This window comes from Rhipicephalus microplus, unplaced genomic scaffold (genome assembly GCF_043290135.1).
Source record: "Rhipicephalus microplus isolate Deutch F79 unplaced genomic scaffold, USDA_Rmic scaffold_39, whole genome shotgun sequence".
Taxonomy (NCBI): domain Eukaryota; kingdom Metazoa; phylum Arthropoda; class Arachnida; order Ixodida; family Ixodidae; genus Rhipicephalus; species Rhipicephalus microplus.
Genome location: NW_027464612.1, coordinates 807,395 through 829,393, shown reverse-complemented (window position 1 = coordinate 829,393; position 21,999 = coordinate 807,395).

Here is a 21,999-nt window from a genome sequence, read left to right as displayed (position 1 = left end):
CATGCGTTCATTTCGTATCATGTAATGCTCTTCTGCTCACGCTGACTTTGCCGCAGTGCATACGCGATGCAGTGAAGCTTAATCATCTTTTGATAATTGTCTTTTTGTCTCCCTGAAACGAACGTGCCAAGATGCATATTTGGCCTGAGCAGTCGCAAATGCTTATACTTGTTTGATGCACAAGTGGCCTGTGCATGCGTTCATTTCTTATCATGTAATGCTCTTCTGCTCATGCTGGTTTTACCGCAGTGCTTTGGCGATGCAGTGAAGCTTAATCAGCTTTTGGTAATTGTCGTTTTGTCTCCCTGAAACGAACGTGCCAAGTTGCATATTTGGCCTGAGCAGTCGCAAATGCTTATATTTGTTTGATGCACAAGTGGCCTGAGCATGCGTTCATTTCGTATCATGTAATGCTCTTCTGCTCACGCTGGCATTACCGCAGTGCTTTTGCGATACAGTAAAGCTTCATCAAATTTAAGTGTCCTTTTGTTTGCCTGAAACGGACGTGCCAAGATGCATATTTTGCCTGAGCCGTCGCAAATGCTTATCTTTATTTGATGCACAAGTGGCCTGTGCATGCGTTCATTTCGTATCATGTAATGCTCCTCTGCTCACGCTGGTTTTACCGCAGTGCTTTCACGATGTAGTGAAGCCTAATCATCTTTTGATAATTTTCTTTTTGTTTCCCTAAAACGGACCTGCCAGGATGGATATTTGGCCTGAGAAGTCGCAAATGCCTATATTTGTTTGATGCACAAGTGGCCTGTGCATGCGTTCATTTCGTATCATGTAATCCTATTCTGCTCACGCTGGCTTTACCGCAGTGCTTTTGCGATGCAGTGAAGCTTAATCATATTTAAGTGTTTGTCCTTTTGTTTGCCTGAAACTTGCGTGCCAAGATGCATATTTGGTCTGAGCAGTCGCAAATGCTTATATTTGTTTGATGCACAAGTGGCCTGTGCATGCGTTCATTTCGTATCATGTATTGCTCTTCTGCTCATGCTCGCTTTACAGTAGTGCTTTCGTGATGCAGTGAAGCTTAATCATCTTTTGGTAAATGTCTTTTTGTCTCTTTGAAACGGACGTGCCAAGATGCATATTAGGCCTCAGCAGTCGCAAATGCTTATATTTGTTTGATGCACAAGTGGCCTGTGCATGCGTTCATTTCGTATCATGTAATGCTCTTCTGCTCATGCTGGCTTTACCGCAGTGCTTTGCGATGCTGTGAAGCTTGATTATATTTAAGTATTTGTCTTTTCGTTTGTCTGAGATGGACAACGCAAGATGGATATTTGGCCTGAGCAGTCGCAAATGCTTATATTTGTTTGATGCACAAGTGGCCTGTGCATGCATTCATATCGTATCATGTAATGCTCTTCTGTTCATGCTGGTTTTACCGCAGTGCTTTGGCGATGCAGTGAAGCATGGTCATCTTTTGGTAATTGTCTTTTTGTCTCCCTGAAACGGACGTGCCAAGATGCATATTTGGCCTGAGCAGTCGCAAATACTTATATTTGTTTGATGCACAAGTGGCCTGTGCATGCGTTCACTTCGTATCATGTCTTTCTCTTCCGCTCATGCTGGCTTTACCGCAGCTCTTTCGCGATGCAGTGAAGCTTAATCATCTTTTGGTAATTGTCCTTTTGTTTGCCTGAAACGGACCTGCCAAGATGCCTATATGGCCTGAGCAGTCGCAAATGCTTATATTTGTTTGATGCACAAGTGGCCTGTGCATGCGTTCATTTCGTATCATGTAATGCTCTTCTGCTCATGATGGCTTTACCGCAGTGCTTTTGCGATGCAGTGAACCTTGATCATATTTAAGTATTTGTCCTTTTGTTAGCCTGAAATGGACATGTCAAGATGCATATTTGGCCTGAGCAATTGCAAATGCTTATATTTGTTTGGTGCACAAGTGGCCTGTGCATGCGTTCATTTCGTATCATGTAATGCTCTTCTGCTCACGCTGGCTTTACCGCAGCGCTTTTGCGATGCAGTAAAGCTTCATCAAATTTATGTATTTGTCCTTTTGTTTGCCTGAAACGGACGTGTCAAGATGCCTATATGGCCCGAGCAGTCGCAAATGCTTATATTTGTTTGATGCACAAGTGGCCTGCGCATGCGTTCATTTCGTATCATGTAATGCTCTTCTGCTCACGCTGACTTTGCCGCAGTGCATACGCGATGCAGTGAAGCTTAATCATCTTTTGATAATTGTCTTTTTGTCTCCCTGAAACGAACGTGCCAAGATGCATATTTGGCCTGAGCAGTCGCAAATGCTTATACTTGTTTGATGCACAAGTGGCCTGTGCATGCGTTCATTTCTTATCATGTAATGCTCTTCTGCTCATGCTGGTTTTACCGCAGTGCTTTGGCGATGCAGTGAAGCTTAATCAGCTTTTGGTAATTGTCGTTTTGTCTCCCTGAAACGAACGTGCCAAGTTGCATATTTGGCCTGAGCAGTCACAAATGCTTATATTTGTTTGATGCAAAATTGGCCTGTGCATGCGTTCATTTCGTATCATGTAATGCTCTTCTGTTCACGCTGGCTTTACCGCAGTGTTTTTTCGATCCATTGAAGCTTAATAATTTTTGGTAATTGTCTTACTGTCTCCCTAACTTGGACGTGCCAAGCTGCATATATGGCCTGAGCAGTCGCAAATGCTTATATTTGTTTGATGCACAAGTGGCCTGAGCATGCGTTCATTTTGTATCATGTAATGCTCTTCTGCTCACGCTGGCATTACCGCAGTGCTTTTGCGATACAGTAAAGCTTCATCAAATTTAAGTATTTGTCCTTTTGTTTGCCTGAAACGGACGTGCCAAGATGCATATTTTGCCTGAGCCGTCGCAAATGCTTATCTTTTGTTGATGCACAAGTGGCCTGTGCATGCGTAAATTTCGTATCATGTAATGCTCCTCTGCTCACGCTGGTTTTACCGCAGTGCTTTCACGATGTAGTGAAGCTTAATCATCTTTTGATAATTTTCTTTTTTTCCCCTAAAACGGACCTGCCAAGATGGATATTTGGCCTCAGCAGTCGCAAATGCTTATACTTGTTTGATGCACAAGTTGCCTGTGCATGCGTTCATTTCGTATCATGTAATGCTATTCTGCTCACGCTGGCTTTACCGCAGTGCTTTTGCGATGCAGTGAAGCTTAATCATATTTAAGAATTTGTCCTTTTGTTTGCCTGAAACAGACGTGCCAAGATGCATATTTGGCCTGAGCAGTCGCAAATGCTTATATTTGTTTGATGTACAAGTTGCCTGTGCATGCGTTCATTTCTTATCATTTAATGCTATTCTGCTCACGCTGGCTTTACCGCAGTGCTTTTGCGATGCAGTGAAGCTTAATCATATTCAGGAATTTGTCCTTTTGTTTGCCTGAAACGGACGTGCCAAGATGCATATTTGGCCTGAGCAGTCGCAAATGCTTATATTTGTTTGATGCACAAGTGGCCTATGGATGCGTTCATTTCGTATCATGTATTGCTCTTCTGCTCATGCTCGCTTTACCGCAGTGCTTTCGTGATGCAGTGAAGCTTAATCATCTTTTGGTAATTGTCTTTTTCTCTCTCTGAAACAGACGTGCCAAGATGCATATTTGGCCTGAGCAGTCGCAAATGCTTATATTTGTTTGATGCACAAGTGGCCTGTGCATGCGTTCATTTCGTATCATGTAATGCTCTTCTGCTCATGCTGGTTTTACCGCAGTGCTTTTGCGATGCAGTAAGCTTGATCATATTTAAGTATTTGTCCTTTTGTTTGCCTGAAACGGACGTGCCATGATGCATATTTGGCCTGAGCAGTCGCAAATGCTTATATTTGATGCACGAGTGGCCTGTGCATGCGTTCATTTCGTATCATGTAATGCTCTTCTGCTCACGCTGACTTTACCGCAGTGCTTTTGCGATGCAGTGAAGCATGATCATATTTAGGTATTTGTCCTTTTATTTGCCCGAAACGGACGTGCCAAGATGCATATTTGGCCTGAGCAGTCGCAAATGCTTATATTTGTTTGATGCACAAGTGGCCTGGGCATTCGTTCATTTCGTATCATGTAGTGCTCTTCTGCTCATACTGGCTTTACCGCAGTGCTTTTTCGATGCAGTGAAGCTTGATCATATTTAAGTATTTGTCCTTTTGTTTGCCTGAAATGGACGTGCCAAGATGCATATTTGGCCTCAGCAGTCGCAAAGCTTATATTTGTTTGATGCAAAAGTGGCCTGTGCATGCGTTCATTTCGTATCATGTAATGCTTTTCTGCTCACGGTGGCTTTACCGCAGTGCTTTCGTGATGCAGTGAAGCTTAATCATCTTTTGGTAATTGTCTTTTTGTCTCCATGAAACGGACGTGCCAAGATGTATATTTGGCCTGAGCAGTCGCAAATGCTTTTATTGGTTTGATGCACAAGTGGCCTGTGCATGCGCTCATTTCGTATCATGTAACGCTCTTCTGCTCACGCTGGCATTACCGCACTCCTTTTGCGATGTAGTGAAGCTTAATCATATTTAAGAATTTGTCCGTTTGTTTGCCTGAAACGGACGTGCCAAGATGCATAATTGGCCTGAGCAGTCGCAAATGCTTATATTTGTTTGATGCACAAGTGGCCTGTGCATGCGTTCATTTCGTATCATGTAATGCTCTTCTGCTCATGCTGGCTTTACCGCAGTGCTTTGCGATGCTGTGAAGCTTGATCATATTTAAGTATTTGTCTTTTTGTTTGCCTGAAACGGACATGCCAACATGCATATTTGGCCTGAGCAGTCGCGAATGCTTATATTTGTTTGATGCACAAGTACCCTGTGAATGCGTTCCTTTTGAACATGTAATGCTCTTCTGCTCACGCTGACTTTACCGCAGCGCTTTTGCGATGCAGTGAAGCATGATCATATTTAAGTATTTGTCCTTTTGTTTGCCCGAAACGGACGTGCCAAGATGCATATTTGGCCTGAGCAGTCGCAAATGCTTATATTTGTTTGATGCACAAGTGGCCTTGGCATTCGTTCATTTCGTATCATGTAGTACTCTTCTGCTCATACTGGCTTTACCGCAGTGCTTTTCGATGCAGTGAAGCTTGATCATATTTAAGTATTTGTCCTTTTGTTTGCCTGAAACGGACGTGCCAAGATGCATAATTGGCCTGAGCAGTCGCAAATGCTTATATTTGTTTGATGCACAAGTGGCCTGTGCATGCGTTCATTTCGTATCATGTAATGCTCTTCTGCTCATGCTGGCTTTACCGCAGTGCTTTGCGATGCGGTGAAGCTTGATCACATTTAAGTATTTGTCTTTTTGTTTGCCTGAAACGGACATGCCAACATGCATATTTGGCCTGAGCAGTCGCGAATGCTTATATTTGTTTGATGCACAAGTACCCTGTGAATGCGTTCCTTTTGAACATGTAATGCTCTTCTGCTCACGCTGACTTTACCGCAGCGCTTTTGCGATGCAGTGAAGCATGATCATATTTAAGTATTTGTCCTTTTGTTTGCCCGAAACGGACGTGCCAAGATGCATATTTGGCCTGAGCAGTCGCAAATGCTTATATTTGTTTGATGCACAAGTGGCCTTGGCATTCGTTCATTTCGTATCATGTAGTGCTCTTCTGCTCATACTGGCTTTACCGCAGTGCTTTTCGATGCAGTGAAGCTTGATCATATTTAAGTATTTGTCCTTTTGTTTGCCTGAAACGGACGTGCCAAGATGCGTATTTGGCCTGTGCAGTCGCAATTGCTTATATTTGTTTGATGCACAAGTGGCCTGGGCATGCGTTCATTTTGTATCATGTAGTGCTCTTCTTCTCATGCTGGCTTTACCGCAGTGCTTTTTCAATGCAGTGAAGCTTGATCATATTTTAGTATTTAACTTTTTGTTTGCCTCAAATGGGCGTGCCAAGATGCATATTTGGCTTGAGCCGTCACAAATACTTATATTTTTTTGATGCACAAGTGGCCTGTGCTTGCGTTCATTTCGTATCATGTAATGCTCTTCTGCTCACGCTGGCTTTACTTCAGTGCTTTGCGATGCTGTGAAGCTTGATCATATTTAAGTATTTGTCTTTTTGTTTGCCTGAAACGGACATGCCAACATGCATATTTGGCCTCAGCAGTCGCAAAGCTTATATTTGTTTGATGCAAAAGTGGCCTGTGCATGCGTTTATTTCGTATAATGTAATGCTTTTCTGCTCACGGTGGCTTTACCGCAGTGCTTTCGTGATGCAGTGAAGCTTAATCATCTTTTGGTAATTGTCTTTTTGTCTCCATGAAACGGACGTGCCAAGATGTATATTTGGCCTGAGCAGTCGCAAATGCTTTTATTGGTTTGATGCACAAGTGGCCTGTGCATGCGCTCATTTCGTATCATGTAAGGCTATTTGCTCAAGCTGACTTTACCGCAGTGCTTTTGTGATGCAGTGAAGCTTGATCATATTTAAGTATTTGTTCTTTTGTTTGCCTGAAACGGACGTGCCAAGATGCGTATTTGGCCTGTGCAGTCGCAATTGCCTATATTTGTTTGATGCACAAGTGGCCTGGGCATGCGTTCATTTTGTATCATGTAGTGCTCTTCTGCTCATGCTGGCTTTACCGCAGTGCTTTTTCAATGCAGTGAAGCTTGATCATATTTTAGTATTTAACTTTTTGTTTGCCTCAAATGGGCATGCCAAGATGCATATTTGGCCTGAGCAGTCACAAATACTTATATTTTTTTGATGCACATGTGGCCTGTGCTTGCGTTCATTTCGTATCATGTAATGCTCTTCTGCTCACGCTGGCTTTACTTCAGTGCTTTCGCGATACGGTGAAGCCTAATCATCTCTTGGTAATTGTTTTTTTGTCTCCCTGAAACGGACATGCCAAGATGCATATTTGGCCTGAGCAGTCGCAAATGCTCATATTTGATTGATGCACAAGTGGCCTGTGCATGCGTTCATTTCGTATCATGTAACGCTCTTCTGCTCACGCTGGCATTACCGCACTCCTTTTGCGATGCAGTGAAGCTTGATCAAATTTAAGTATTTGTCCTTTTGTTTGCCTGAAACAGACGTGCCAAGATGCATATTTGGGTTGAGCAGTTGCAAATGCCTATCTTTGTTTGATGCGCAAGTGGCCTGGGCATGCGTTCATTTCGTATCATGTAATCCTCTTCTGCTCGTGCTGGCATTACCGCAGTGCTTTTGCGATGCAGTGAAGCTTAATCATATTTAAGAATTGGTCCGTTTGTTGGCCTGAAACGGAAGTGCCAAGATGCATATTTGGCCTGAGCAGTCGCAAATGCTTATATTTGTTTGATGCACAAGTGGCCTGTGCATGCGTTCATTTCGTATCATGTAATGCTATTCTGCTCATGTTGGCTTTACCGCAGTGCTTTTGCGATGCAGTGAAGCTTAATCATATTTAAGAATTTGTCTGTTTGTTTGCCTGAAACGGACGTGCCAAGATGCATATTTGGCCTGAGCAGTCGCAAATGCTTATATTTGTTTGATGCACAAGTGGCCTGTGCATGCGCTCATTTCGTATCATGTAACGCTCTTCTGCTCACGCTGGCATTACCGCACTCCTTTTGCGATGTAGTGAAGCTTCATCATATTTAAGTATTTGTCCTTTTGTTTGCCCGAAACGGACGTGCCAAGATGCATATTTGGCCTGAGCAGTCGCAAATGCTTATATTTGTTTGATGCACAAGTGGCCTTGGCATTCGTTCATTTCGTATCATGTAGTACTCTTCTGCTCATACTGGCTTTACCGCAGTGCTTTTCGATGCAGTGAAGCTTGATCATATTTAAGTATTTGTCCTTTTGTTTGCCTGAAACGGACGTGCCAAGATGCATAATTGGCCTGAGCAGTCGCAAATGCTTATATTTGTTTGATGCACAAGTGGCCTGTGCATGCGTTCATTTCGTATCATGTAATGCTCTTCTGCTCATGCTGGCTTTACCGCAGTGCTTTGCGATGCGGTGAAGCTTGATCACATTTAAGTATTTGTCTTTTTGTTTGCCTGAAACGGACATGCCAACATGCATATTTGGCCTGAGCAGTCGCGAATGCTTATATTTGTTTGATGCACAAGTACCCTGTGAATGCGTTCCTTTTGAACATGTAATGCTCTTCTGCTCACGCTGACTTTACCGCAGCGCTTTTGCGATGCAGTGAAGCATGATCATATTTAAGTATTTGTCCTTTTGTTTGCCCGAAACGGACGTGCCAAGATGCATATTTGGCCTGAGCAGTCGCAAATGCTTATATTTGTTTGATGCACAAGTGGCCTTGGCATTCGTTCATTTCGTATCATGTAGTGCTCTTCTGCTCATACTGGCTTTACCGCAGTGCTTTTCGATGCAGTGAAGCTTGATCATATTTAAGTATTTGTCCTTTTGTTTGCCTGAAACGGACGTGCCAAGATGCGTATTTGGCCTGTGCAGTCGCAATTGCTTATATTTGTTTGATGCACAAGTGGCCTGGGCATGCGTTCATTTTGTATCATGTAGTGCTCTTCTTCTCATGCTGGCTTTACCGCAGTGCTTTTTCAATGCAGTGAAGCTTGATCATATTTTACTATTTAACTTTTTGTTTGCCTCAAATGGGCGTGCCAAGATGCATATTTGGCTTGAGCCGTCACAAATACTTATATTTTTTTGATGCACAAGTGGCCTGTGCTTGCGTTCATTTCGTATCATGTAATGCTCTTCTGCTCACGCTGGCTTTACTTCAGTGCTTTGCGATGCTGTGAAGCTTGATCATATTTAAGTATTTGTCTTTTTGTTTGCCTGAAACGGACATGCCAACATGCATATTTGGCCTCAGCAGTCGCAAAGCTTATATTTGTTTGATGCAAAAGTGGCCTGTGCATGCGTTTATTTCGTATAATGTAATGCTTTTCTGCTCACGGTGGCTTTACCGCAGTGCTTTCGTGATGCAGTGAAGCTTAATCATCTTTTGGTAATTGTCTTTTTGTCTCCATGAAACGGACGTGCCAAGATGTATATTTGGCCTGAGCAGTCGCAAATGCTTTTATTGGTTTGATGCACAAGTGGCCTGTGCATGCGCTCATTTCGTATCATGTAAGGCTATTTGCTCAAGCTGACTTTACCGCAGTGCTTTTGTGATGCAGTGAAGCTTGATCATATTTAAGTATTTGTTCTTTTGTTTGCCTGAAACGGACGTGCCAAGATGCGTATTTGGCCTGTGCAGTCGCAATTGCCTATATTTGTTTGATGCACAAGTGGCCTGGGCATGCGTTCATTTTGTATCATGTAGTGCTCTTCTGCTCATGCTGGCTTTACCGCAGTGCTTTTTCAATGCAGTGAAGCTTGATCATATTTTAGTATTTAACTTTTTGTTTGCCTCAAATGGGCATGCCAAGATGCATATTTGGCCTGAGCAGTCACAAATACTTATATTTTTTTGATGCACATGTGGCCTGTGCTTGCGTTCATTTCGTATCATGTAATGCTCTTCTGCTCACGCTGGCTTTACTTCAGTGCTTTCGCGATACGGTGAAGCCTAATCATCTCTTGGTAATTGTTTTTTTGTCTCCCTGAAACGGACATGCCAAGATGCATATTTGGCCTGAGCAGTCGCAAATGCTCATATTTGATTGATGCACAAGTGGCCTGTGCATGCGTTCATTTCGTATCATGTAACGCTCTTCTGCTCACGCTGGCATTACCGCACTCCTTTTGCGATGCAGTGAAGCTTGATCAAATTTAAGTATTTGTCCTTTTGTTTGCCTGAAACAGACGTGCCAAGATGCATATTTGGGTTGAGCAGTTGCAAATGCCTATCTTTGTTTGATGCGCAAGTGGCCTGGGCATGCGTTCATTTCGTATCATGTAATCCTCTTCTGCTCGTGCTGGCATTACCGCAGTGCTTTTGCGATGCAGTGAAGCTTAATCATATTTAAGAATTGGTCCGTTTGTTGGCCTGAAACGGAAGTGCCAAGATGCATATTTGGCCTGAGCAGTCGCAAATGCTTATATTTGTTTGATGCACAAGTGGCCTGTGCATGCGTTCATTTCGTATCATGTAATGCTATTCTGCTCATGTTGGCTTTACCGCAGTGCTTTTGCGATGCAGTGAAGCTTAATCATATTTAAGAATTTGTCTGTTTGTTTGCCTGAAACGGACGTGCCAAGATGCATATTTGGCCTGAGCAGTCGCAAATGCTTATATTTGTTTGATGCACAAGTGGCCTGTGCATGCGCTCATTTCGTATCATGTAACGCTCTTCTGCTCACGCTGGCATTACCGCACTCCTTTTGCGATGTAGTGAAGCTTCATCATATTTAAGAATTTGTCCGTTTGTTTGCCTGAAACAGACGTGCCAAGATGCATAATTGGCCTGAGCAGTCGCAAATGCTTATATTTTTTAGATGCACAAGTGGCCTGTGCATGCGTTCATTTCGTATCATGTAAGGCTCTTCTGCTCATGCTGGTTTTACCGCAGTGCTTTTGCGATGCAGTAAGCTTGATCATATTTAAGTATTTGTCCTTTTGTTTGCCTGAAACGGACGTGCCATGATGCATATTTGGCCTGAGCAGTCGCAAATGCTTATATTTGATGCACGAGTGGCCTGTGCATGCGTTCATTTCGTATCATGTAATGCTATTCTGCTCATGTTGGCTTTACCGCAGTGCTTTTGCGATGCAGTGAAGCTTAATCATATTTAAGAATTTGTCTGTTTGTTTGCCTGAAACGGACGTGCCAAGATGCATATTTGGCCTGAGCAGTCGCAAATGCTTATATTTGTTTGATGCACAAGTGGCCTGTGCATGCGCTCATTTCGTATCATGTAACGCTCTTCTGCTCACGCTGGCATTACCGCACTCCTTTTGCGATGTAGTGAAGCTTCATCATATTTAAGAATTTGTCCGTTTGTTTGCCTGAAACAGACGTGCCAAGATGCATAATTGGCCTGAGCAGTCGCAAATGCTTATATTTTTTAGATGCACAAGTGGCCTGTGCATGCGTTCATTTCGTATCATGTAAGGCTCTTCTGCTCATGCTGGTTTTACCGCAGTGCTTTTGCGATGCAGTAAGCTTGATCATATTTAAGTATTTGTCCTTTTGTTTGCCTGAAACGGACATGCCATGATGCATATTTGGCCTGAGCAGTCGCAAATGCTTATATTTGATGCACGAGTGGCCTGTGCATGCGTTCATTTCGTATCATGTAATGCTCTTCTGCTCACGCTGACTTTACCGCAGCGCTTTTGCGATGCAGTGAAGCATGATCATATTTAAGTATTTGTCCTTTTGTTTGCCCGAAACGGACGTGCCAAGATGCATATTTGGCCTGAGCAGTCGCAAATGCTTATATTTGTTTGATGCACAAGTGGCCTTGGCATTCGTTCATTTCGTATCATGTAGTGCTCTTCTGCTCATACTGGCTTTACCGCAGTGCTTTTCGATGCAGTGAAGCTTGATCATATTTAAGTATTTGTCCTTTTGTTTGCCTGAAACGGACGTGCCAAGATGCGTATTTGGCCTGTGCAGTCGCAATTGCTTATATTTGTTTGATGCACAAGTGGCCTGGGCATGCGTTCATTTTGTATCATGTAGTGCTCTTCTTCTCATGCTGGCTTTACCGCAGTGCTTTTTCAATGCAGTGAAGCTTGATCATATTTTAGTATTTAACTTTTTGTTTGCCTCAAATGGGCGTGCCAAGATGCATATTTGGCTTGAGCCGTCACAAATACTTATATTTTTTTGATGCACAAGTGGCCTGTGCTTGCGTTCATTTCGTATCATGTAATGCTCTTCTGCTCACGCTGGCTTTACTTCAGTGCTTTGCGATGCTGTGAAGCTTGATCATATTTAAGTATTTGTCTTTTTGTTTGCCTGAAACGGACATGCCAACATGCATATTTGGCCTCAGCAGTCGCAAAGCTTATATTTGTTTGATGCAAAAGTGGCCTGTGCATGCGTTTATTTCGTATAATGTAATGCTTTTCTGCTCACGGTGGCTTTACCGCAGTGCTTTCGTGATGCAGTGAAGCTTAATCATCTTTTGGTAATTGTCTTTTTGTCTCCATGAAACGGACGTGCCAAGATGTATATTTGGCCTGAGCAGTCGCAAATGCTTTTATTGGTTTGATGCACAAGTGGCCTGTGCATGCGCTCATTTCGTATCATGTAAGGCTATTTGCTCAAGCTGACTTTACCGCAGTGCTTTTGTGATGCAGTGAAGCTTGATCATATTTAAGTATTTGTTCTTTTGTTTGCCTGAAACGGACGTGCCAAGATGCGTATTTGGCCTGTGCAGTCGCAATTGCCTATATTTGTTTGATGCACAAGTGGCCTGGGCATGCGTTCATTTTGTATCATGTAGTGCTCTTCTGCTCATGCTGGCTTTACCGCAGTGCTTTTTCAATGCAGTGAAGCTTGATCATATTTTAGTATTTAACTTTTTGTTTGCCTCAAATGGGCATGCCAAGATGCATATTTGGCCTGAGCAGTCACAAATACTTATATTTTTTTGATGCACATGTGGCCTGTGCTTGCGTTCATTTCGTATCATGTAATGCTCTTCTGCTCACGCTGGCTTTACTTCAGTGCTTTCGCGATACGGTGAAGCCTAATCATCTCTTGGTAATTGTTTTTTTGTCTCCCTGAAACGGACATGCCAAGATGCATATTTGGCCTGAGCAGTCGCAAATGCTCATATTTGATTGATGCACAAGTGGCCTGTGCATGCGTTCATTTCGTATCATGTAACGCTCTTCTGCTCACGCTGGCATTACCGCACTCCTTTTGCGATGCAGTGAAGCTTGATCAAATTTAAGTATTTGTCCTTTTGTTTGCCTGAAACAGACGTGCCAAGATGCATATTTGGGTTGAGCAGTTGCAAATGCCTATCTTTGTTTGATGCGCAAGTGGCCTGGGCATGCGTTCATTTCGTATCATGTAATCCTCTTCTGCTCGTGCTGGCATTACCGCAGTGCTTTTGCGATGCAGTGAAGCTTAATCATATTTAAGAATTGGTCCGTTTGTTGGCCTGAAACGGAAGTGCCAAGATGCATATTTGGCCTGAGCAGTCGCAAATGCTTATATTTGTTTGATGCACAAGTGGCCTGTGCATGCGTTCATTTCGTATCATGTAATGCTATTCTGCTCATGTTGGCTTTACCGCAGTGCTTTTGCGATGCAGTGAAGCTTAATCATATTTAAGAATTTGTCTGTTTGTTTGCCTGAAACGGACGTGCCAAGATGCATATTTGGCCTGAGCAGTCGCAAATGCTTATATTTGTTTGATGCACAAGTGGCCTGTGCATGCGCTCATTTCGTATCATGTAACGCTCTTCTGCTCACGCTGGCATTACCGCACTCCTTTTGCGATGTAGTGAAGCTTCATCATATTTAAGAATTTGTCCGTTTGTTTGCCTGAAACAGACGTGCCAAGATGCATAATTGGCCTGAGCAGTCGCAAATGCTTATATTTTTTAGATGCACAAGTGGCCTGTGCATGCGTTCATTTCGTATCATGTAAGGCTCTTCTGCTCATGCTGGTTTTACCGCAGTGCTTTTGCGATGCAGTAAGCTTGATCATATTTAAGTATTTGTCCTTTTGTTTGCCTGAAACGGACATGCCATGATGCATATTTGGCCTGAGCAGTCGCAAATGCTTATATTTGATGCACGAGTGGCCTGTGCATGCGTTCATTTCGTATCATGTAATGCTCTTCTGCTCACGCTGACTTTACCGCAGTGCTTTTGCGATGCAGTGAAGCATGATCATATTTAGGTATTTGTCCTTTTATTTGCCCGAAACGGACGTGCCAAGATGCATATTTGGCCTGAGCAGTCGCAAATGCTTATATTTGTTTGATGCACAAGTGGCCTGGGCATTCGTTCATTTCGTATCATGTAGTGCTCTTCTGCTCATACTGGCTTTACCGCAGTGCTTTTTCGATGCAGTGAAGCTTGATCATATTTAAGTATTTGTCCTTTTGTTTGCCTGAAATGGACGTGCCAAGATGCATATTTGGCCTCAGCAGTCGCAAAGCTTATATTTGTTTGATGCAAAAGTGGCCTGTGCATGCGTTCATTTCGTATCATGTAATGCTTTTCTGCTCACGGTGGCTTTACCGCAGTGCTTTCGTGATGCAGTGAAGCTTAATCATCTTTTGGTAATTGTCTTTTTGTCTCCATGAAACGGACGTGCCAAGATGTATATTTGGCCTGAGCAGTCGCAAATGCTTTTATTGGTTTGATGCACAAGTGGCCTGTGCATGCGCTCATTTCGTATCATGTAACGCTCTTCTGCTCACGCTGGCATTACCGCACTCCTTTTGCGATGTAGTGAAGCTTAATCATATTTAAGAATTTGTCCGTTTGTTTGCCTGAAACGGACGTGCCAAGATGCATAATTGGCCTGAGCAGTCGCAAATGCTTATATTTGTTTGATGCACAAGTGGCCTGTGCATGCGTTCATTTCGTATCATGTAATGCTCTTCTGCTCATGCTGGCTTTACCGCAGTGCTTTGCGATGCTGTGAAGCTTGATCATATTTAAGTATTTGTCTTTTTGTTTGCCTGAAACGGACATGCCAACATGCATATTTGGCCTGAGCAGTCGCGAATGCTTATATTTGTTTGATGCACAAGTACCCTGTGAATGCGTTCCTTTTGAACATGTAATGCTCTTCTGCTCACGCTGACTTTACCGCAGCGCTTTTGCGATGCAGTGAAGCATGATCATATTTAAGTATTTGTCCTTTTGTTTGCCCGAAACGGACGTGCCAAGATGCATATTTGGCCTGAGCAGTCGCAAATGCTTATATTTGTTTGATGCACAAGTGGCCTTGGCATTCGTTCATTTCGTATCATGTAGTGCTCTTCTGCTCATACTGGCTTTACCGCAGTGCTTTTCGATGCAGTGAAGCTTGATCATATTTAAGTATTTGTCCTTTTGTTTGCCTGAAACGGACGTGCCAAGATGCGTATTTGGCCTGTGCAGTCGCAATTGCTTATATTTGTTTGATGCACAAGTGGCCTGGGCATGCGTTCATTTTGTATCATGTAGTGCTCTTCTGCTCATGCTGGCTTTACCGCAGTGCTTTTTCAATGCAGTGAAGCTTGATCATATTTTAGTATTTAACTTTTTGTTTGCCTCAAATGGGCGTGCCAAGATGCATATTTGGCTTGAGCCGTCACAAATACTTATATTTTTTTGATGCACAAGTGGCCTGTGCTTGCGTTCATTTCGTATCATGTAATGCTCTTCTGCTCACGCTGGCTTTACTTCAGTGCTTTGCGATGCTGTGAAGCTTGATCATGTTTAAGTATTTGTCTTTTTGTTTGCCTGAAACGGACATGCCAACATGCATATTTGGCCTCAGCAGTCGCAAAGCTTATATTTGTTTGATGCAAAAGTGGCCTGTGCATGCGTTTATTTCGTATAATGTAATGCTTTTCTGCTCACGGTGGCTTTACCGCAGTGCTTTCGTGATGCAGTGAAGCTTAATCATCTTTTGGTAATTGTCTTTTTGTCTCCATGAAACGGACGTGCCAAGATGTATATTTGGCCTGAGCAGTCGCAAATGCTTTTATTGGTTTGATGCACAAGTGGCCTGTGCATGCGCTCATTTCGTATCATGTAAGGCTATTTGCTCAAGCTGACTTTAGCGCAGTGCTTTTGTGATGCAGTGAAGCTTGATCATATTTAAGTATTTGTTCTTTTGTTTGCCTGAAACGGACGTGCCAAGATGCATATTTGGCCTGAGCAGTCGCAAATGCTTATATTTGTTTGATGCACAAGTGGCCTGTGCATGCGCTCATTTCGTATCATGTAACGCTCTTCTGCTCACGCTGGCATTACCGCACTCCTTTTGCGATGTAGTGAAGCTTAATCATATTTAAGAATTTGTCCGTTTGTTTGCCTGAAACAGACGTGCCAAGATGCATAATTGGCCTGAGCAGTCGCAAATGCTTATATTTTTTTGATGCACAAGTGGCCTGTGCATGCGTTCATTTCGTATCATGTAATGCTCTTCTGCTCATGCTGGTTTTACCGCAGTGCTTTTGCGATGCAGTAAGCTTGATCATATTTAAGTATTTGTCCTTTTGTTTGCCTGAAACGGACGTGCCATGATGCATATTTGGCCTGAGCAGTCGCAAATGCTTATATTTGATGCACGAGTGGCCTGTGCATGCGTTCATTTCGTATCATGTAATGCTCTTCTGCTCACGCTGACTTTACCGCAGTGCTTTTGCGATGCAGTGAAGCATGATCATATTTAGGTATTTGTCCTTTTATTTGCCCGAAACGGACGTGCCAAGATGCATATTTGGCCTGAGCAGTCGCAAATGCTTATATTTGTTTGATGCACAAGTGGCCTGGGCATTCGTTCATTTCGTATCATGTAGTGCTCTTCTGCTCATACTGGCTTTACCGCAGTGCTTTTTCGATGCAGTGAAGCTTGATCATATTTAAGTATTTGTCCTTTTGTTTGCCTGAAATGGACGTGCCAAAATGCATATTTGGCCTCAGCAGTCGCAAAGCTTATATTTGTTTGATGCAAAAGTGGCCTGTGCATGCGTTCCTTTTGAACATGTAATGCTCTTCTGCTCACGCTGACTTTACCGCAGCGCTTTTGCGATGCAGTGAAGCATGATCATATTTAAGTATTTGTCCTTTTGTTTGCCCGAAACGGACGTGCCAAGATGCATATTTGGCCTGAGCAGTCGCAAATGCTTATATTTGTTTGATGCACAAGTGGCCTTGGCATTCGTTCATTTCGTATCATGTAGTGCTCTTCTGCTCATACTGGCTTTACCGCAGTGCTTTTCGATGCAGTGAAGCTTGATCATATTTAAGTATTTGTCCTTTTGTTTGCCTGAAACGGACGTGCCAAGATGCGTATTTGGCCTGTGCAGTCGCAATTGCTTATATTTGTTTGATGCACAAGTGGCCTGGGCATGCGTTCATTTTGTATCATGTAGTGCTCTTCTGCTCATGCTGGCTTTACCGCAGTGCTTTTTCAATGCAGTGAAGCTTGATCATATTTTAGTATTTAACTTTTTGTTTGCCTCAAATGGGCGTGCCAAGATGCATATTTGGCTTGAGCCGTCACAAATACTTATATTTTTTTGATGCACAAGTGGCCTGTGCTTGCGTTCATTTCGTATCATGTAATGCTCTTCTGCTCACGCTGGCTTTACTTCAGTGCTTTGCGATGCTGTGAAGCTTGATCATATTTAAGTATTTGTCTTTTTGTTTGCCTGAAACGGACATGCCAACATGCATATTTGGCCTCAGCAGTCGCAAAGCTTATATTTGTTTGATGCAAAAGTGGCCTGTGCATGCGTTTATTTCGTATAATGTAATGCTTTTCTGCTCACGGTGGCTTTACCGCAGTGCTTTCGTGATGCAGTGAAGCTTAATCATCTTTTGGTAATTGTCTTTTTGTCTCCATGAAACGGACGTGCCAAGATGTATATTTGGCCTGAGCAGTCGCAAATGCTTTTATTGGTTTGATGCACAAGTGGCCTGTGCATGCGCTCATTTCGTATCATGTAAGGCTATTTGCTCAAGCTGACTTTAGCGCAGTGCTTTTGTGATGCAGTGAAGCTTGATCATATTTAAGTATTTGTTCTTTTGTTTGCCTGAAACGGACGTGCCAAGATGCGTATTTGGCCTGTGCAGTCGCAATTGCCTATATTTGTTTGATGCACAAGTGGCCTGGGCATGCGTTCATTTTGTATCATGTAGTGCTCTTCTGCTCATGCTGGCTTTACCGCAGTGCTTTTTCAATGCAGTGAAGCTTGATCATATTTTAGTATTTAACTTTTTGTTTGCCTCAAATGGGCGTGCCAAGATGCATATTTGGCCTGAGCAGTCACAAATACTTATATTTTTTTGATGCACAAGTGGCCTGTGCTTGCGTTCATTTCGTATCATGTAATGCTCTTCTGCTCACGCTGGCTTTACTTCAGTGCTTTCGCGATACGGTGAAGCCTAATCATCTCTTGGTAATTGTTTTTTTGTCTCCCTGAAACGGACATGCCAAGATGCATATTTGGCCTGAGCAGTCGCAAATGCTTATATTTGATTGATGCACAAGTGGCCTGTGCATGCGTTCATTTCGTATCATGTAACGCTCTTCTGCTCACGCTGGCATTACCGCACTCCTTTTGCGATGCAGTGAAGCTTGATCAAATTTAAGTATTTGTCCTTTTGTTTGCCTGAAACAGACGTGCCAAGATGCATATTTGGGTTGAGCAGTTGCAAATGCCTATCTTTGTTTGATGCGCAAGTGGCCTGGGCATGCGTTCATTTCGTATCATGTAATCCTCTTCTGCTCGTGCTGGCTTTACCGCAGTGCTTTTGCGATGCAGGTAAGCTTAATCATATTTAGGAATTGGTCCGTTTGTTGGCCTGAAACGGAAGTGCCAAGATGCATATTTGGCCTGAGCAGTCGCAAATGCTTATATTTGTTTGATGCACAAGTGGCCTGTGCATGCGTTCATTTCGTATCATGTAATGCTATTCTGCTCACGTTGGCTTTACCGCAGTGCTTTTGCGATGCAGTGAAGCTTAATCATATTTAAGAATTTGTCTGTTTGTTTGCCTGAAACGGACGTGCCAAGATGCATATTTGGCCTGAGCAGTCGCAAATGCTTATATTTGTTTGATGCACAAGTGGCCTGTGCATGCGCTCATTTCGTATCATGTAACGCTCTTCTGCTCACGCTGGCATTACCGCACTCCTTTTGCGATGTAGTGAAGCTTAATCATATTTAAGAATTTGTCCGTTTGTTTGCCTGAAACAGACGTGCCAAGATGCATAATTGGCCTGAGCAGTCGCAAATGCTTATATTTTTTTGATGCACAAGTGGCCTGTGCTTGCGTTCATTTTGTATCATGTAATGCTCTTCTGCTCACGCTGGCTTTACTTCAGTGCTTTCGCGATACGGTGAAGCCTAATCATCTCTTGGTAATTGTTTTTTTGTCTCCCTGAAACGGACATGCCAAGATGCATATTTGGCCTGAGCAGTCGCAAATGCTTATATTTGATGCACAAGTGGCCTGTGCATGCGTTCATTTCGTATCATGTAATGCTCTTCTGCTCACGCTGACCTTACCGCAGTGCTTTTGCGATGCAGTGAAGCATGATCATATTTAGGTATTTGTCCTTTTATTTGCCCGAAACGGACGTGCCAAGATGCATATTTGGCCTGAGCAGTCGCAAATGCTTATATTTATTTGATGCACAAGTGGCCTGGGCATTCGTTCATTTCGTATCATGTAGTGCTCTTCTGCTCATACTGGCTTTACCGCAGTGCTTTTTCGATGCAGTGAAGCTCGATCATATTTAAGTATTTGTCCTTATGTTTGCCTGAAATGGACGTGCCAAGATGCATATTTGGCCTCAGCAGTCGCAAAGCTTATATTTGTTTGATGCAAAAGTGGCCTGTGCATGCGTTCATTTCGTATCATGTAATGCTTTTCTGCTCACGGTGGCTTTACCGCAGTGCTTTCGTGATGCAGTGAAGCTTAATCATCTTTTGGTAATTGTCTTTTTGTCTCCATGAAACGGACGTGCCAAGATGTATATTTGGCCTGAGCAGTCGCAAATGCTTTTATTGGTTTGATGCACAAGTGGCCTGTGCATGCGCTCATTTCGTATCATGTAACGCTCTTCTGCTCACGCTGGCATTACCGCACTCCTTTTGCGATGTAGTGAAGCTTAATCATATTTAAGAATTTGTCCGTTTGTTTGCCTGAAACGGACGTGCCAAGATGCATAATTGGCCTGAGCAGTCGCAAATGCTTATATTTGTTTGATGCACAAGTGGCCTGTGCATGCGTTCATTTCGTATCATGTAATGCTCTTCTGCTCATGCTGGCTTTACCGCAGTGCTTTGCGATGCTGTGAAGCTTGATCATATTTAAGTATTTGTCTTTTTGTTTGCCTGAAACGGACATGCCAACATGCATATTTGGCCTGAGCAGTCGCGAATGCTTATATTTGTTTGATGCACAAGTACCCTGTGAATGCGTTCCTTTTGAACATGTAATGCTCTTCTGCTCACGCTGACTTTACCGCAGCGCTTTTGCGATGCAGTGAAGCATGATCATATTTAAGTATTTGTCCTTTTGTTTGCCCGGAACGGACGTGCCAAGATGCATATTTGGCCTGAGCAGTCGCAAATGCTTATATTTGTTTGATGCACAAGTGGCCTTGGCATTCGTTCATTTCGTATCATGTAGTGCTCTTCTGCTCATACTGGCTTCACCTAAGTGCTTTTCGATGCAGTGAAGCTTGATCATATTTAAGTATTTGTCCTTTTGTTTGCCTGAAATGGACGTGCCAAGATGCATATTTGGCCTCAGCAGTCGCAAAGCTTATATTTGTTTGATGCAAAAGTGGCCTGTGCTTGCGTTTATTTCGTATAATGTAATGCTTTTCTGCTCACGGTGGCTTTACCGCAGTGCTTTCGTGATGCAGTGAAGCTTAATCATCTTTTGGTAATTGTCTTTTTGTCTCCATGAAACGGACGTGCCAAGATGTATATTTGGCCTGAGCAGTCGCAAATGCTTTTATTGGTTTGATGCACAAGTGGCCTGTGCATGCGCTCATTTCGTATCATGTAAGGCTATTTGCTCAAGCTGACTTTACCGCAGTGCTTTTGTGATGCAGTGAAGCTTGATCATATTTAAGTATTTGTTCTTTTGTTTGCCTGAAACGGACGTGCCAAGATGCGTATTTGGCCTGTGCAGTCGCAATTGCTTATATTTGTTTGATGCACAAGTGGCCTGGGCATGCGTTCATTTTGTATCATGTAGTGCTCTTCTGCTCATGCTGGCTCTACCGCAGTGCTTTTTCTATGCAGTGAAGCTTGATCATATTTTAGTATTTAACTTTTTGTTTGCCTCAAATGGGCGTGCCAAGATGCATATTTGGCTTGAGCAGTCACAAATACTTATAATTTTTTGATGCACAAGTGGCCTGTGCTTGCGTTCATTTCGTATCATGTAATGCTCTTCTGCTCACGCTGGCTTTACTTCAGTGCTTTCGCGATACGGTGAAGCCTAATCATCTCTTGGTAATTGTTTTTTTGTCTCCCTGAAACGGACATGCCAAGATGCATATTTGGCCTGAGCAGTCGCAAATGCTTATATTTGATTGATGCACAAGTGGCCTGTGCATGCGTTCATTTCGTATCATGTAACGCTCTTCTGCTCACGCTGGCATTACCGCACTCCTTTTGCGATGCAGTGAAGCTTGATCAAATTTAAGTATTTGTCCTTTTGTTTGCCTGAAACAGACGTGCCAAGATGCATATTTGGGTTGAGCAGTTGCAAATGCCTATCTTTGTTTGATGCGCAAGTGGCCTGGGCATGCGTTCATTTCGTATCATGTAATCCTCTTCTGCTCGTGCTGGCTTTACCGCAGTGCTTTTGCGATGCAGTGAAGCTTAATCATATTTAAGAATTGGTCCGTTTGTTGGCCTGAAACGGAAGTGCCAAGATGCATATTTGGCCTGAGCAGTCGCAAATGCTTATATTTGTTTGATGCACAAGTGGCCTGTGCATGCGTTCATTTCGTATCATGTAATGCTATTCTGCTCACGTTGGCTTTACCGCAGTGCTTTTGCGATGCAGTGAAGCTTAATCATATTTAAGAATTTGTCTGTTTGTTTGCCTGAAACGGACGTGCCAAGATGCATATTTGGCCTGAGCAGTCGCAAATGCTTATATTTGTTTGATGCACAAGTGGGCTGTGCATGCGTTCATTTCGTATCAAGTAATGCTCTTCTGCTCACGCTGGCTTTACTTCAGTGCTTTCGCGATACGGTGAAGCCTAATCATCTCTTGGTAATTGTTTTTTTGTCTCCTTGAAACGGACATGCCAAGATGCATATTTGGCCTGAGCAGTCGCAAATGCTTATATTTGATTGATGCACAAGTGGCCTGTGCATGCGTTCATTTCGTATCATGTAACGCTCTTCTGCTCACGCTGGCATTACCGCACTCCTTTTGCGATGCAGT